Source organism: Dipodomys merriami, unplaced genomic scaffold, assembly GCF_024711535.1.
Source record: "Dipodomys merriami isolate MVZ:Mamm:240054 unplaced genomic scaffold, mDipMer1.0.p SCAF_7, whole genome shotgun sequence".
NCBI lineage: Eukaryota > Metazoa > Chordata > Mammalia > Rodentia > Heteromyidae > Dipodomys > Dipodomys merriami.
The window spans coordinates 45,772,693-45,790,862 of NW_027206290.1; the positions used below are offsets into that span (position 1 = coordinate 45,772,693).

At 47.3% G+C, this 18,170-nt stretch overlaps 1 long non-coding RNA gene across 2 annotated transcripts; it reads left to right on the top strand.

The window, feature by feature from the left end:
- The first annotated feature begins 2,429 nt into the window (after positions 1 to 2,429).
- On the top strand, positions 2,430 to 18,016 carry LOC138816609 (uncharacterized). Of its 2 annotated transcripts, XR_011368694.1 has the most exons (3): positions 2,430 to 2,605; positions 4,126 to 4,237; positions 16,741 to 18,016. It is a non-coding gene; the product is annotated as an uncharacterized lncRNA (long non-coding RNA). The 2 variants fall into 2 exon arrangements; XR_011368693.1 differs by lacking the exon at positions 4,126 to 4,237.
- The last annotated feature ends 154 nt before the right edge of the window (positions 18,017 to 18,170 follow it).

Consider the following 18,170-nt stretch of genomic DNA (forward strand, 5'->3'; position numbering starts at 1 on the left):
TCAGCTCTAGGCGAGCGCTCTACCACGTGAGCTACAGCGCCACTTCCGGGTTTCTGGTGGTTTATTGGAGATAGGAGTCTCACGGTCTCTCCTGCCCGGGCTGGCTTTGAACTGCGATCCTCAGATCTCAGCCTCCTGAGTAGCTAGGATTACAGGCGTGAGCCACCAGCGCCCGGCTTGTAATCGCTTTTTGAACTTTAAAAAGAAATAAAAAAGAGACAGGGTGTTGGTGACTCATGCCTGTACTCTTGGCTACTCAGTAGGGTAAGATCTGAAGACAGAAGTTCAAAGCCAACCTGGGCAGAAAAGTCCATAAGATGCTTATCTCTAATTAACCAGCAAGATGCCCAAGTGGAGTTATGGCTCAAGTGACAGAGTACCAACCTGGATTGGATAAAGCCAAGCAAATATGAAGCCCTCAGTTCAGGCCCCAGTATTGGCACACAAAAAAAAAAAAAAAAGAAAAAGAAAATTAAAATCTGAGTCCTGCCTCTCAGGAATCTGATGTAATTGAACTGGGTTGCCTGGGCCTAGGGCTATCCCCAAGCAAGCTCCAATGAGAGCAGTAATAGTTTAACCTGTTTTCAACAATCATATCCTTCTCAGACAGCACCTAGTTCAGTGTCATTGCAGAATGACACTCAAAATGAGGACAGAGGAAAGAAAGCATGTCTTAAAGCCACAAATGACAGGCTTACATGGTAGTTCATGCCTATAATCTAGCTGTTCAAGAGGCTGAGATCTGAGGATTGCAGTTTGAAGCCAGACTGGACAAGAAAAAAATTTTTTCTGCCAGTCCTGGGGCTTGAACTCAGGACCTGGCACTGTCCCTGAGCAACTATGTGCTCAAGGATAGTGCTCTACCACTTGAGCCACAGCACCACTTCTGTTTTTTTCTGTTTATGTGTTACTGAGGAATCAGACCCAGGGCTTCATACATGCTAGGCAAGCACTTTACCACTAAGCCACATTCCCAGCACTCCCTGAGACTCTTACCTCTAATAAATCTTTAGAACAAGAGCTGTGGCTCAAGTGGTAGTGTTAGCAAATGAGCTCCCTTCCCATAGCTTAGCGCACTCCTTCCCCTCCACAGCTTAGCGTGCTCCCTTCCTAGGCAACACTAGGCCCATTTAGTAAAGGCAGTAAATAATAAGCCTCCAACAGCCTTTACCTTGGGATGGCACTTCTCTGGGGCAGCTACACCATGTAAGACCACAAGAGGGGCTGGGAAGATGGCTCAGTGGTAGAGCACTTCCCTTGCATGCCTGAGGCCCTGGGTTTGATTCCTCAGCACCACATAAGCAAAAAGAAAAAAGCTGGAAGTGGCGCTGTGGATCAAGTGGTAGAGCGCTAGCCTTGAGCTGAAGAGCTGAGGGACAGCACCCAAGCCCAGAGTTCAGGCCCCACGACCAGACCCAAAACAAACAAACAAACAAAAAGACCACAAGAACCCCTTAGAGGGATTTTCAGATCTGGGAAGCTGCAGGGTCCCTTATCTACTACTTGGGCAGCAGCCATAAATCCATGATGAAGCCCTTGGCCTTCATGTCCACACCAAGGTTTCTGCCTCCTAGCCCCTTCTAGTCCCTCCTAGGTTATATAGGTCACCCCAGACAATAGCCCTTGTGAGAAGGAGTCTTGCCAGCACCTTTCCTGGCAATAAACATTTCTTTGTTCTTTGTACCTGGATGTCTGCATGGGTCTCTGGCAAAGTCTACTAATCTATCAGGTAGAGTGCTAGACATGAGCAAAAGCAGCTCAGGGACAGGGTCTGGGCCCTGAGTTCAAGCCCCAGGGTCACCATTAAAAACAAGGAAAAAAAAAAAAAAAACCAGCCACAAACCAACGCAAACAAGGGCCAGTCAGACCTGCCAAGACTAGGAGGAGCCAAGGCCTGCCCTGAAGAGTGTGTGACCCCTGTCCGCTCACCTCCATTCAATTTCCGGATTTGCCTCTACATAGATTAGTCTCCAACCCTCCAGTGCCACAGGCCTCAGAGGATCCAAGTTCACAGGGAAGTTCCGAATTGCCTGCCTATGTGTTGTTCCTGAGCCAGAGGCTGGAGAGACAGATGTGTTCAAGGAGATTTGTCAAGTCCCAGTCACTTTGGGGTTGAACTTAGAAACTCGACCCCAGGGCACCAAATGGCAGTGGCAGTTCCTGTAGCACAAGAGGAGGACAGGCGAGTAGGAGGACTCCAGGGGCTGGGTCGGACCTCCCCTGTCCCTGAGGGTGCAGCCAGCTCAAACTCCAGAGCAGAGATAGCTAGTGCTGCCCAAAGGCAAGGCTGTGCACGAGGGCGGGGCGTGGACTACACTTCCCGAAATGCCTCGGGAAGGGGTGGGGTTTGGGAGCGGCCGCCAGGCCCTGGCCCGGCGTGCGCAGGGGTTCTTGGGAGTGGCGGGGCGGGGCCTCGCGGCTGTCAGCTGTGGCCCGGGGGCGCCCGGGCGGGGTGGCGGTGGCCATTGGCCCGGAGGCGGTCCAGGGTGGGGTCTCGGTGCGCCGCTTCCAGCTGGGCCGGGGCGACCCGGGCAGGGATGCATCGAACCGGCTTGGCCATGGCAGAGGCGCCACTGAAAGTGTGCATCGTGGGCTCGGGGAACTGGTGAGTGTCCGGCCGGAGGGCGGCGGGCGGCCGGCGCGAGCCCCGCCTCCAGGAAGCCCGGCTGCGGCCAGGGGGCCGCGCGCCCCCGTCACGGCGTGGGCACCGCGCGCGGAGGCGGGGCCGGAGAGCCGTCGGCCGGGCTGGGCACTGCGCGCCGGGAGGCCGCGCCGAGGCTGGCGCCGGGAGGCGCTGGGCCCGGGAGCCCGCGGGGACCGCGCCGGGAGGCCGCGCGCGCCTGCCGGGCACCTGTCTGCGCGAGGGCGGCCGCGCGCCCAGCGCTTCCCGCGCGCCTCCCGCACGTTCCGCGCAGCACCCGGAGGACCCTCTCCGCCCTGCGCAGCGCAGCGCCAGGCTGGAGCGCTTGACCCAGGCGCCCGCGTGCTTCCTGCAGTTCTGGTGTGGGGGAAACGGAGGCACCAGCGGCTGCCCGGGTCTCCGCAGCGGCTGGCACAAGACAGACCTCACTTGTCTCTGACTCTACGAGATTGTATCCGGAAGCAAATCCAAGTTCAGAGAGGCCTTGCTCCCAGGGACGTGGGGCATTCTCGGGGAAGGTGTTTGCAAAGGCTTGTCCTGCCCCTGGGCTTTAATCGGAACGTGGTGGATAAAGCACTTGGTGCCAGGTGCTCCTCCAGGCCCTTCCCTGCTGTCAGCTCTGAGTGCCCTTGCTTAGCCAACTCCTGGAGGAGTCCTTGGTGCTTGGGGGAAAGGAGAGGAGCCTGGGAGGAAAGGAGGCAGAAGATAGCCTGGCATTCCCATGCTCTTTCCCCAGGCTACGCATTCTTTCCCCTTAGGGGCCATGATGAGCTTTCAGTGTAGTTCAGCTAAGGCCTGCTTCTGTGTCCTACCTCACACTAAGCTCAGGCTTCTCCCACTGTTGTCCGCGTGGGGAGGAGGTAATTGGTCTTAGTCTTCCTTTAAGACTTGGCCCAGAAAGTACTTCTTCAGGAAACCTGACCTGGTTTCCATCTCACAAAGCCAGTAGCTTCTGAGCCTCCTGAGTAGCTAGCACTCCAGGCATGAAACACAGCACTTGGATCTGGATTGACATTTAATTTTCTCCATTCTTCACTACCAGCTCCTGCGACTTAACATCTCTCCTAGTGCCTGGCATGTGCTAAGTAAATAATGATACGTAAGAAAAGATAACTTTTCCTGATGATGCAGATTGGACCCAGGGCCTCTTGGATGCTAAGAACATCTTCTACTACTCAGCTACCAAACTGACTCTTAAAAGTATAATTGTATTTGATTAGGTAATACAAACCTAGATGCTGGAGATGGAACCTTGGGCTTTGGTACTTGAAAGACTATCACTCTACCACTCAGGCCAACGTGAACAGGGTTTGAAAACCCAAAGGGGCAGTAAAATACAGTGGAAACAAGTCTCCCATCCACATTTGTCCTCCCAGGTTTTCCCTCCTGAGGAAAAGCCTGTGAGTTACTTTGTCCTTGGGGATAGTTTCATCAGACACAAGGGAATGCTACACAAGAGTTTGTCTCCTTCCTTGCAAACACAGGATACTGTTCAACCAACAACAGAATGTTCTGCAGGACTCCTGAAGGAGTTCCAGTTGCCTCTGAATAGTGTCATTTGGACCCTGGGCTTGGCTCTGGCACTTTCATCTCAAGGTCAGGTCTGTGTGATTGATGTTAGTCACCTCTGGAAACCCTCCACTTAGCACATGGCTGTCTGTCCCACCTCCTCCCCTTCTATGCCCCATACTGGGAATTCAGTAAACTCAGGGCCTCACTTCATCCACATCCCCTGTTCCAATGCATGTTCTCTCATCATTAGTTTTCCTTTTGTGTCAAATTCTACAAGCAGAAGCCCCTTTGCTGTTTGCAAGGTGCTGGTGGTAGAAGTGGCACCATTTTGGCTGGTTAGATTGGGCCTAATAAAAGCAGTGACATAAGCCTTCTGCACCCTCCAGAGATTTGGCAGCTAGCCCATGATTTCTGATGTAGTGATATACTCGACTGTTTTCTTGGCCCACTCCACCCAGGGAAATGGAGTAGAACTTGGCCAGTGGCATTGAAGCCCAGTGATTGAAAAATGTTCTGAGAGTTTGGGCTGGCTGCCTAGCTCCATTAATTACTGGATCAGACAGGAACCATTTTTGGCTTCTCTGCCCCTTGGCTTGGGTTCTATCACTCCAGTGTGAGGAGAGGGGGACCATGACCTCTGCAGAGAAGTTCAGGCAGAGGGGCTGAAGACAAGATGGAGAGAGAGGAACACTGGGTCCTGGTTCAGTAGTTTGTCCTAGGTCAGTACTGTGGTCTCTGCAGGGATGGGGACACCCAGGCAGGGCCCTGGCCTTCAGGCAGTTTGCCTTCAGGTGTCAGATAAGTACCAGCTTAGAAGATAAATGGAAAGGAATGTGAAGCACGTGTGCTTCACCTGTTTAGACATTACACTGGAAATAGTGGTTCCTGCATTATGAGTAACCCAGACGACTTGCCTTCTAAATCCTCACTGCATCTAGACTTGAATCCTATTCCCTAAGGCCAAGACAGACTTTTCTCTAAGGGACTTTGGTCTCTGGTTAATTTTAAAGCAGAATACTGGAATCTGTACCTACCCGAGTAGTTCTGTTCTTCTCTCTGGAAAGTTAAAGTTGCTTAAGCAATATTTATCCTTGAGACTTTGAAGTAGCTCTGATTGCTTGTGTAGATAAAGGTGTTGACTACCCTTTAGCTGTGAGCTTGGAAGTGTTAGCAGTTGCAGTGAGTCCAGGAACTTTAGCAAGTGGTGAACCCCCAACATAACCTGTCTTGTCCTTATCTCACCTTCTAGATGGATGAGAGATGTTGGACCCTGGTATCTGGGGGAAGCAGCTGAAGAGTTTCTGAACCTATCACTTGTTACTTGGAAAACTTTTTTCTGGGTTCCTCCAAAGATGTAACAAGGTTTCTTTGCCTCTCATTTTGGGAGGATAGCTCTGGAGAAATGCAGAATGCATTGCAGAACTAAAGCCTCAGGCTGTATGTTATAATCAACTTCTGTGAGACAGAAATCATCTTCCTTTGAGGAAAGGCAGGGCCATATGGTAGGGAAGGGCTTCGGAATCAACTCCTGAGCTTCTGCCCTGGTCATAGCTTGGCAGCCAGCAGGCTTTGGGTCATTGCTTATATTGGTCATTGCTTATATTGGTATTTGCTATCTGGGATTCTGGTTAGGATTATTGGAGATTATCATCAAGAAGTGTGTGACTAGCAGTTTGTTTTTTTCTCTCTCTCTTTCTTTTTTGGTGTTGCTATTGGAGGTTGAACTCAGGGCCAGGGAGCTATCCATTTTTTCGTTCAAGGTTGGCACTTTACCAATTGAGGCGCAGCTCTACTTCTGGCTTTTTGGTAGTTTATTGGAGATAAGAGACACTTTCCTGCTGTGGTAGGCTTTGAACCATGATCTTCAGATCTCAGCCTCTTTGAGTAGCTTTTGATGCTCAGCTTGTTATTTTCACCATCCCTGACCACAGCCATCTCTATAACTAGGTTGGACTTTGGCCAAGAAGTGGAGGCAGAGTATCAGAGAGAAGACAACAGATTTGAATGACTGACAGGCAGCTGGTAGTTTTCCTGGGACTATTAGTTGCTACTCATAGTACTGGACATTTCCCCGAGTGTGTAGGTCGAGGCGGTGTTGGTCTGCTTTGCACTGATGCCCGGCAGGGTCTGGATGGATGTGGCTCTGCAGCTCTTTATCCTTCTTGGACACCTTGATCTGTGCTGCTCCTTTTGTCCTGCTGCTTGGAGATCTGAGAAGTGAAGGTAATTTATCTCCTCTGTGAGCAGAGTGCTTCTTTCTATGTGTGTGGGAGGGTGTGATGGAGAGAGATTTTTCTCTTCTTTTTGTTGCCAGTCATGGGACTTGAACTCATTGCCCAAGCCCGGTCCATATCTTTTTTCACTCAAGTCTAGCGCTCTACCACTTGAGCCACAGTTCTGCTTGTCAATTTCTGGTGATTAATTGGAGATAAGAATCCTATGGACTTAACTGCCCAAGCTCGCTTTGACACAATCCTCAAATCTCAGCCACCCAAGTAACTAGTATTACAAGCATCAGCCACCAGCGTGTGGCTCTAACTGGGTTTTTGAGTGGATCCACTCAGTCATAGGAAGTGTCGGCATGGACTAGACTCATTGGCTTTCAACTCTTGTGAGGTTTACATTGAGGGTTTTCATGTGCAGACAACTCGATAATTGTAAAATGTAATATGTATGTTAGAACTTAGTATGGATAAGTTCACATTATCATCTATAATTGGATGATGAAAATTTCACATTCTGCTGAAAGACCCCAGACTCCTGGGATACTTTCGTCTACGGGAGGGCACCCCAGAGACCAAGACTCCAAACCAGTAGATGCAACAAGCAAGAGGAGTTTATTAAGCGTTTTCGCAAACAGTCTCTCTGCCTCGGCACAGGAGAGAGAGCCCCGAACCGCTGTTACAGGCATTCTTTTTTTTTTTTTTTTGGGTCCAGTCGTGGGGCCTGAACTCTGGGCCTGGGCACTGTCCCTTAGCTCTTCAGCTCAAGGCTAGCACTCTACCACTTGAGCCACAGCGCCACTTCCGGCTTTTTTTTTTATGTGGTGCTGAGGAATCGAACCCAGGGCCTCGAGCATGCAAGGCAAGTGCCACTGAGCCACCTTCCCAGCCTGCTACAGGCATTCTTAAAGGCAAAACCCACAAGATTAGCATATAACACCAGGTGTCTCCAGGATTGGCCCATTTAAAAGTCACTATACACTCCAGCAATCATTTTTACTATGCGGGGAAGTTTATAACACGCTTTGTAAAACAGTTGACTCAGGGCAAGTCTAAGGGGAGCGGTCACCCTGGAGGATAGTTACAGGCTTGTGATTGATTAACATTTGGCCTAGTTTGCTGAACTTGCCAGGTGGTGCTTATCTTGGGTCCCATTCTTGGGTCCCATTTGACCACTTGGGGAATTTACTTGTTTGTTCTTTATGACCACAGACCTTGTCCCAGGGCCAGCATCTGGGCTCCAAGACTCTTTACTCAATTCCTTATTTCCAGAAAGGGGGGGGGGGTTAGTGCTAGGGTGAGCAAGTTTACAAAAGCAAAATCAGCAGTTAGCAATTGTAAAATGTATCTCTAATTTTTAATCTTTCACTGCCTCATTTGCACTTGTGCTGATCTTACCGTGAATGGCACATCCTTTTAGTCTCACCGTTCTTTTCTGGGTTGAGAATGTGGCTCTGTGGTAGAGGATTGCCAAACATGCACAGGGGTCTGGGTTCAGTCCCTAGCGCTGCAAAAACTTTTTTTTTTTCTGTTAATACCTTGAGATTATTTACATGACATTCAACTTAATTCGCCTAAGGTGTACAATACAATGGCTTTTGCTGTATTCACAAATTGCAACAATCACCTCATCTGCTTAGTAAGTCCATACCCAGACAGGGTGTAGTGGCTCCTGCCTGTCATCCTAGCTACTCAGGAGGGGAATTGTAAGTAGGTAAGTCTGAGGGTGCTCCACTCTACAGCAAAAAATGGAGGTGTGGCTGATGTGGCAGAGCACCTGCCTAGCAAGTGATGAGGCCCTGAGTTCAAACCCCAGTACTGCCAAAAGAAAATCAACTCATACCCTTCAGCTGCCATTCCATTTTCTCCCCACCTCCCTCAGCCCTAAGTAACTGGCAGTGTTTAGTCTCACAAATATTTTTCTGTTCCAGGATTTGCCATTCAATGTGTGGTCCTTTGTGACTGGCTTCTTTCTCGTCATGTAAGGCTCTCATCTTTCAGCCAATGCTGAAACTTGGAACATGCACCAGTACTTCAGCCTTTTTCTGGCTTAATACTCCCCTTAATGAACTCCCTATATACTGTCCACTAATCTATTATGGAACTTGAACTCGGGGCCTGGGCACTATCCCTGAGCAATTTTGCTCAAGGCTAGCAGTCTACCACTTGAGCCAAAGTTCCACTTCTAGCTTTTGGTGATTTATTTGGAAATAAAAGTCCCAAGGCCTTTCTTGCCCTGGTTGGCTTCAAACCTGGCTTGGAACTCTGATCCTCAAATCTCAGCCTCCTGAGTAGCTAGATTTCAACCATGATCCAATGCCCAGCCTTTTTTTTTTTTTTTTTTTTTTTTTTTTTTGAGACTGGGTCTCCTTCTGGAGCCCAGACTTGCTGCAAACTTGCAAACTGTTTGCTTCAGCCTCCCAAGTGTAGGGATTTCAGGCATGTGTCCTTACACCAGGCCCTTAATAATTTATTATGGGTTGGACTAATTTGCTTCTAGCAAAGTGGAACCCTATATGAGGGCCAAACATGCTTATCTTGGCCCCATGGCTGTGCAAATGTCAGATCTGGTGCTGAGAGTGAAGGCTGTGGAACTTCACATCCATGATCTGGTATCTCCTTGACCCACACAATTGGAGACATCTGTTATTCTCTCTGGTCCTGGGTCTGTAATCTGATGCCTCCAGAGGTTATGGCAAGTCTGTGAGTCATACAGCTATTAAGTACTGACACTGTGGGAGTTTCTCTGCCTTTCTGCACCCACTTGAAAGGTGACTGCAGTCACCTTTCAATTTAAATTTAAATGTTAATTAAGCTTAAGAGCCTTGAGCAAGGTAGAGACCTAGAAAGTAAGCAAGCAATTACCAAAAAAAAATACAGGCTGGGTGGAGTGGGTCACACCTAATTCTAGCTGCTCAGGAGGCTGAGATCTGAGGAACGTGGCTCAATGTCAGCCCTGGCAAGAAAGTACATGAGCCTTTTTTCTCCAATAAGCACCAAAAGGCCAGAAGTGGATCTGTGGCTCAAGTAGTAGAGAACTAGCCTTGGGCAAAAGAAGCTTGGGGACAGTGTCTAGGCCATGAGTTTAAGCACCAGGACTGGCACTAAGAAAATACACTTATATTCTAGTATTGTTTTAAATACCCCCTGTGGCCAACACTGAACAGCAGAGCTCTACACACTGCTTTTCTCCTTGATTTTTATGTAACTGTGTTAAAGATCTTAAAGTGTACACAGAAACACAGAGTGTCATTGTCCCCTCCCCCCCATGACAGCGTTCTCTCTGTAGCCCAAACTGGCCTCACTCACAGTCCTCCTGCCTTAGCCCAAGTGCTACAACTATAAACAAGCACTAATTACATGTTTTGGGTTTTTTTCCCCTTGCAATGAAGAGGTTGGAACTCAGGCTTTGCACTTGCTATGGAAGCACTGTATTACTGAGCCACAGCCCCAGTTCTCATTCTTTTATAGTTTTAGTAGTCCCAACTCATCTATGCTTTGGGGGGATGGGGGCTTGAACTCAGGGCCTGTGTACTGTCCCTTAGCTTTTTCCTGCTCAAGGCTGGTACTCTAGCACTACAGCCTCACCTCCACTTCTGGCTTTTTGGTGGCTAATTGGGGATAAGAGTCATACAGAATGCCCTGCCCTGAACCTCTGCTCCCAGCCTTCTAAGTAAGCTTTTGTGAATTGGGTTCACCACTTTGCATCTAGCCTTCCATATCATTCTCTGGTGAGCATTTCCCTCTGCGTGACCCAAGGTCTCTTTCATCTCCATCCTCTTCTTCAAGAGATATTCACATTGATTTTTTTTTTTCTCCTTCTCTCCCTGTGGCTGCTTTTGATATTAAGCTTAGAGAGGCTCTCTACCCAGAGATCAAATAAACATTCACCAAGTTGAATCTGTTTTTAAAATGTTTCATTTTTATATTTGCATTAAAAACAGTGCCATTTGATTGTAGTTTAAAAGCCTTTTAGGTGCAAAAAATTACACAAAATGTTAACGTGCTTCTTCCTAGGTGATGAGATTCTTCATAGTTCTTTTCTTTCATGTACTGCTCTTAGGAGTGGGACTATAAATTCATCAAGCTAAAATGGATCATCCTCTTGCCCTGGGAACCTTAACCCAGATCAGCTCTGGGAGAGATGAGCATGGATTGTGGAGAATGTGGCTAACCTCTGCCAGTTCTCTCCAGGCCTCGGTTTCCTCCTTGGGAAAAGGAGAGGTGTGCTGCAAGGTCCTTTCTGTCTTCACATGGCTTTGCACTCCAGGGCCATTCTTGACCTTTGCCTGACTTGGTAGGCAACCATCCTTTGGCTGATGGACACATCTTCAGCCTAATTCACATCTCATCCCTTCTTAGGAAGATGGGAAGGGGACAGAACAAATACCAAAGGATGAGCTGGGGTCTGTTTATCCCTTCTTGCCCTGATCTGCAACAGAAGACCCTGGGTATTTGTTTTTGTTGTTATTGTTAACCACTGTACACGTTCCTGGTCTGTTCATTCATGTGAGGGAGTAGTAATGACACCAGCCTTGAGACAGATCAGTGTACTCCTTTCTCACTCCTGGCTCCTCACTGCCTTGTCCACCATCTCTACCTCCCCTGCATGCCCATGTTTCCCTCCCCTCCCTCCCTTCCTCCTCCTCCTCCCTGCCCCCTGAGACCCACCCAGCCTTCAGAAGCCACCTTTCCTCTGAATGACCTGGCAACTGTCATTAACACTGGGTGGCAAGTCCTCTCCCCTTGGCCACCTTGTCACCAGGCAGCAGCAACACTGTCATTCTTCTAGTTCCATGGGGGCAGAGGTGTGTCTGCTTTTATTCTCTGGATCCCTGCCCCCAGCGGGGAATCCCTTCTTCATGGGGCTCCAGCTGGATTATCAGCAATTCCATTTTACACCAGGACAAACTAAATTGGTGGGAAGTGTGGGTTTTAGAAGCAGACAGATCTGGGTTTAAAATCCTAGCTCTAGATACACAGTAGGACTTTTGGTGATATTTATATTCTCTGAGCCTCAATTTCTTCTTCTGTAAACTGGGGGTAATCTGTACCTCTTGTGGTCTGCTGTCAAGAATAATTGAGTTCTTACCCAGCACTAGTAGCTCATTCCTGTAATCCTAGCTACTCAGAAAGCTGAGATCTGAGGATTGCAGTTTGAAACCAGCCTAGGCAGGAAAGTCTATTAGACTCTTATCTCCAGTAAATCATATAAAAATCCATAAGTGGTACACAGTGGCTCAAGTGGTAGAATGCTAGACTTGAGCTAAAAGGAGCCCAGGGACAGTGTCCAAATCCAGAATTCAAGCCTCACGACTGGCAAAGAGGGGGGTGAGAAGGAGAGGGAAGAAAGAGGGAGGGGAGGAGGGGGGGGAGAGGGAGGTCTTAAATACCTACCCAGGTTCCCTTTAAGTTACATTTTCATAGCATTGCAGACATGAATATTTATTGAAATGAACTCTTAAATACCTACCCAGGTTCCCTTTAAGTTACATTTTCATAGCATTGCAGATACGAATATGTATTGAAATGAACTCCAGGAAAAGGAAACTTGTTTTTTTCTTTGTTGTTGTTTCTGTTTTGTTTGTTCATTTATCTGTCTTTTAGAGGGTAAGGGAGTGCCACAGAAATGGAGGGATCAAGGGGCTGGGAAGGTGGCTCAGTGGTAGAGTGCTTGCCTTGCATGCACGAGGCCCTGGGTTCGATTCCTCAGCACCACATAAGCAAAAAGAAAAAAGCCGGAAGTGGCGCTGTGGCTCAAGTGGTAGAGTGCTAGCCTTGAGCTGAAGAGCAGAGGGACAGCGCCCAGGCCCAGAGTTCAGGTCCCACGACCGGACCAAAAAAAAAGAAATGCAGCAGTGGTACTCACTAGACATTGTTGAAAATGATCTGAACAAATTGTGGGTGAGGATGGGAGGGAAAAACAGAGAGAGCGAGGGAAGGGGTCATAGAGTCCAAATGGAAATGTACTCTTTACCTGACTTATGTAACTATAACTTCTCTATATCACCTTTATAATGACAATAAAAAATAAAAAGGAATTCCTCGTTTTTTTTTTTTTTTTTGGTCGGTCATGGGGCTTGAACTCTGGGCCTGGGCGCTGTCCCTCAGCTCTTCAGCTCAAGGCAAGCACTCTACCACTTGAGCTACAGCGCCACTTCCGGTTTTCTGGTGGTTTATTGGAGATAGGAGTCTCACGGTCTCTCCTGCCCGGGCTGGCTTTGAACCGCGATCCTCAGATCTCAGCCTCCTGAGTAGCTAGGATTAGAGGCGTGAGCCACCAGCGCCCGGCGAATTCCTCGTTTTTTTTGTGTTTTTTTTTTGGTCCAGTCATGGGGCCTGAACTCTGGGCCTGGGCGCTATCCCTCAGCTCTTCAGCTCAAGGCTAGCGCTCTACCACTTGAGCCACAGCACCACTTCCGGCTTTTTTCTTTTTGCTTATGTGGTGCTGAGGAATCGAACCCAGGGCCTCATGCATGCAAGGCAAGCACTCTACCACTGAGCCACCTTCCCAGCCCCTGTGTTTTTTTTTTGAGACAGGGTCTCACTATGTATTCTAGTCTCTGCCTTCTGAGTGCTTACAGATGTGCACCACCATGCCTGGTTTGCTCCTGCCCTTGTTTGTTTACTGTCAGTACTAAAGCTTGAATTGGGGCCCAGGGGCTGTATTTTTGTTGTTTGTTTTAAGGGGACATTTGTGTCATTTCTGACTTTTTGCTAGGTGGCCAGTGCTCCAGTACCCAGAGATGAAATTTCAGGTCACAGGAAATGATCAGCCTTGTAGTCTGTGATAAGCACTTAAAAAGCTAATTTTGAACACTTTCGGATCTTGTGAATTCAAGGAAATACATTTCCACCAACACATAATTGGTGTTAATAATGTCCATGTGCTGGGTTGAGATTGTGGGCCTATTTTGCTTAGAGCCCTCAAACTGCTGCCTGCCTGACCTTTCCCCCAGGCCACACTCGTGTGTAACATGACCCCTTCCCCCAGGAACCTTCTGTGACAAAGACATTACTGTGTCTTCAGCAGTTCCCTAAAAGCTGGTCTGTCTCAGTCTGATTTCCCCTTAGACCAGAAGGGAAAGAACACTTATTTCCTTTTATTACAAGATAGAAATGTTGATCCTGTGTTACAGTTCTCCATCCAGAACCCGTGTTGGTAAGAGCTCATCTAGGTAGAGCTCTTCTGCTGTTTCCCTTTTTCCTCTTCTGCTTAGCGATCTCCAGTGTGACCTGGGGATTTATGATCATAGCGTCCTCTATGAAATTCAGTTGTCATTTCCTCTCATCTTTGTCTTCTAAAATCTGCTAACTTAAAGACAAACAAACAAACAAACAAAATTCCTGGGCTGGTGTGGTAGAGTGCTTGCCTAGCATGTATGATGTCCTGGGTTCGATTCCTCAGTACCATATAAACAGAAAAAGCCAGAAGAGGCACTGTAGCTCAAGTAGAAGAAAACTAGCCTTGAGCAAAAGAAACTCTGGCCACGACCGACAAAAAAAAAAAAAAAAAAAAAAAAAAAAAAGAAACTCTGGGACAGTATCCAGGCCCTGAGTTCAAGCCCCAGGACTGGCCAAAAACAAACTCCTTTACAAGCCAGGTACTGGTGGCTCATTCCTATAATCCTAGTTTCTCAAGAGGCTTAATCTGAGAGTCTCAGTTCAAAGCCAGCCCAGGCAGGAAAGTCTGTGAGACTCTTCTCTTCAATTAACCACCAGACAACCAGAAGTGGAACTGTGGCTTATAGTGATAGAGTGTTAGCCTTGCTCAAAAGAGTTCAGGGACAGCAGCCAGACCCTGAGTTCAAGCCCCACAACTAACAAAAAAAAAAAAAAAATTGAAGCCAGGCACCAGTGGCTCACGCCTGTAATCCTAGCTACTCAGGAGGCTGAGATCTGAGGGTTGAGGTTCAAAGCCAGTCCAGGCAGGAAAGTCCATGAGACTCTTATCTCAAATTAACCACCAGAAAACCAGAAGGGGAGCTGTGGCTCAGTGGTTGTGTGCTCACCTTGAGCAGAAGAGCTGAGGGACAGTGCCCAGGCCGAGTTCAAGTACCACAACTGATCAAAAAAGAAAAAAAGATCCAAAACTCTTTTTCTAGCTGAGTGTGGTGATTCATGCCTGTAACCTCAGCTACTTGGAAGGTATAGGTCAGAGGGAGTGTGGTTTGATGCTAACCTAAGTCTAGCTAACAATATCCTCATGCTAACAAACAAGCCTAGAAGTGCTGGTTTGAGACTGCATTTCCAGCTATGTGAGAAGTGGCCCAAAGCTGGTATTGGCAAAAGAGCATGAGAACCCACCTGAGAAAAACACTTAAAGCATGTCTTTAAATGCCTTCCTAACCAGCTCGAGATCCTAAGTTCAAACCCTAGTACTGCTTTTAAGTTTAAGCAAATAGAAAATAGCTGGGGAGGTGGCTCAGTGGTAGAGTGCTTGCCTTGCATGCATTAGTTCTTAGGTTCAATTCCTCAGCACCACATAAGCAGAAAAAGCCAGAAGTGGTGCTGTGGCTCAAGTGGTAGAATGCTAGCCTTGAGCTGAAGAACTGAGGGACAGAGCCAGGCCGAGAGTTCAGGCCCAGGACCTACAAAATAAATAAATAAATAAATAAGAAGAAAAATACAAACTGCTTCACTGAGATAAAATATGTACACTGCAAAAATTCAGTGACTTTTAGTATATTCCATAGTTGTGCACCCATTGCTACAGGTAATTTTTTTCTCAAACACTTATATCACCCCAAAAAAGAAACCTCAGACCCTTTAGTACTCACCTTATTTTCCCCCAGGTAACCGCTAACCCACTTTCTTGTGTGTGTATGATAGGGATTTAATCAAGGGCCTCACATTCTTTTTTTTTTGCGGGAGGGGGGGGAGGGGGGGGTCCAGTCGTGGGGCCTGAACTCTGGGCCTGGGCGCTGTCCCTCAGCTCTTCAGCTCAAGGCTAGTGCTCTACTACTTGAGTCACAGTGCCACTTCCAGCTTTTTCTTTTTACTTATGTGGTGCTGAGGAATCAAACCCAGGGCCTCATGCATGCAAGGCAAGCGCTCTACCACTGAGCCACCTTCCCAGCCCAAGGACCTCACATTCTAAACAAGCGTGTACCTCTGAGCTATACTCCCAGCCCAATTTGGCTATTCTGGACATTTCATATGAATGACACAATACGGTATCTGGTCATCTTTGACTGCCTTCTGGTGTTTTGTTACACTGGCTGTTCATAGGGGTTGCACCATTGGAATCCTCCTCTGGTATATATACATATATGCATCTGACCCTGTATTTGTTTTGATATGTTTATAATTTAGATCTACCTTCCACATGAGAGAAAATTGTGCCCCTTGTCTCTCTGAGCCTAACTTTAAAGTGGGCTTTGTAAACCACAAGGCCTCAGACCTTTCCAGAGGCCATGTACTTGAGTGTGGAGAGACAAACTCCTGTGTCATTCATTGCTCATTTCACTACAAACATTGTATATTTCACTATATACACCTTCTGACTTCGTAGGTAATCTTCATATTTTATGTAATTCTGAAATTGAATCCCTCACCTTCACCACATTGCTAGTAAGAGATCATAGACTGCTACTAGTTTTGGAATACTATATAGCAGTGAACAGAAATGAATTGAACCAGAAGGCTTATGCAGTTACATGGCCAACTTTCTAAAATAGTAATGGAGGGCAAAAAAGACCATCACAGATGAATTGTGTTCTTCTTAATTGTCTTTCAGAAATGGGCTTGATGACCTCATGTTTGTTTAGGGACAGCTACATATGGCAAGATGTACACTGTTTAGAATGGTGGCTGGGCGAGGGGAGAGGTGAACAAGGAAGAAGAGGGATGTGGGGCAAGACACAGGGACTTCGGGATGTGGCTCATGTTCTGCTTTATCTTTTGCACTGTTGGCAAGTCACATTCTACTTCTTAATCCAAATAATGGGTACATAATTTTCAATTGTGTATGTGCACGTACATGCATGTACATGTGTGTATATGCCCTTGCTGGTCTTGAACTCAGGGTCTGGGTATCTTCCCTGACCTTTTTCTCTCAAGGCTAGCCCTCTACCACTTGAACCTCAGCTTTACTTCCAGCTTTTTGCTGTTTAATTGGAGATTTGAGTCTTTCAGACTTCTTCCAGGGCTGGCTGGCTTCAAACTTTAATCCTCAGATCTCAGCCTCCTGAGTAGCCTGATCACAGGCGTGATCCACTGGTTCCCAGCTCATTTTAATCTTTATTCTTTGAGCAGTTTGTATATACTTTGTTTTCTTGTGTAAGAGAATTTTTCCTGAGATATCTAAATGTGGATTCTGCATAAAGTGGCTCTGTGATTCTGTCCCCTTCTCCTCCCTCCCAGGGCAACGATTAGGGCCCCAAAGGGCTGAAGATCATCTCCAACATCATCCTGGAGAAGATGGGCATCGACATCAGTGTGCTGATGGGTGCCAATATAGCCAGCAAGGTGGCTGCCGAGAAGTTCTATGAGACCACCATCAGTGAACCACCCAGGGGAGACATGGAGGTCTCTCCTGCGTGTTCCCCTCCCTCCTTGCTCTCCCCTGTGCTGCTAGAGTGGAACCCAGGGCCTGGCGCATGCTCCACCCCAGAGCTGCCCCAGCCCATTCCTCATACTGTCTATGGTGGGCCTGGGAGTGGGCGAGTTATGTGCAGAACCATTCTGTGCCTCTGAAGTGGTCCAGCCACACCAGAGTGAATGGAGAGCCAGGGAGATGACCTGATCCACCTGGAAGGGGGACCAGTAAGTTAGACATGGAAATAGAAGGTTGTTTGTACCCCCACACAGGAGGGTGTTTGTACCCACACTCAAATGGGAGAGGTCCCTTGGCCAAGAAATTCCCTTTTTATCCTTTCATTCCTTCCCTCCCTCCCTTCTTCCTTCTTTTCCCTTTCCCTTCCCCTTCTTATTCATGACTGAATTTTGCTGTGTTGCATATGTTGCCTAGACTGGCCTTGAACACTCTGTCTCCTGCTACTATCTCCAAGTTGTTAGGACTGACTACAGGATGTATCACTCACCTAGCTTAGCTTTTCACAGATCACAAAAGCCAGTCTCCAAGTCCTTGCTCACTGATTCCGATGAGACTGAACAATGGGTAAGGGAAGTTCCCATTTTCTGGTGACTAAGGAATGACTTTCAAGGTCGTGCCACAAGGTAGAATCTTGGTTCAGATTTGGCTGTCCTGTTTCCTGAAATAGTAAGCTTTTTTTTCTGTTGTGAAGAAACATTCTCACACTGATGTTGGGAAGATTCTCATTGCTTATAGGAAGGGCTTTGAGAGTCTGAAGTACCTGTGAGCTGCCTTAAAGTGTGCACTGGTGTAAAAATAATAGTTCTGTATTTTTAGACACTTTGCAAACATTTAGGTTTTTCTCTACCATTGCACAACTTTTACAGATGTTTCTCCTCAACAGATGCATAAAAAGGACCTCAGAGACCAGAGGCTGGCATGAAGTTCATGGAAAACGTACCCCTGGATACTCATAAGTTCCATATAGGACATTTATAGTTCGTTTCATTGCAGTCCCCCCTTGGTTTTCGTTTTAAATGTATGTACATTTTAGTCACTTTCTTAGGGAAAATAAAAGTAATCTTTTTTGTTTTTCGCTTGGTATACTGTCTTCTATCTGTGCAAACTATTATTGTAAGTTACGTATTTTCAAATTGCTTATTTTGAATTTGTAACAGAACATTTTACAGTTAACACACATTTTGATGCTATATAGTGTTCATCAATAACTCCATATAGTCAGACCTTTAAACTTTTC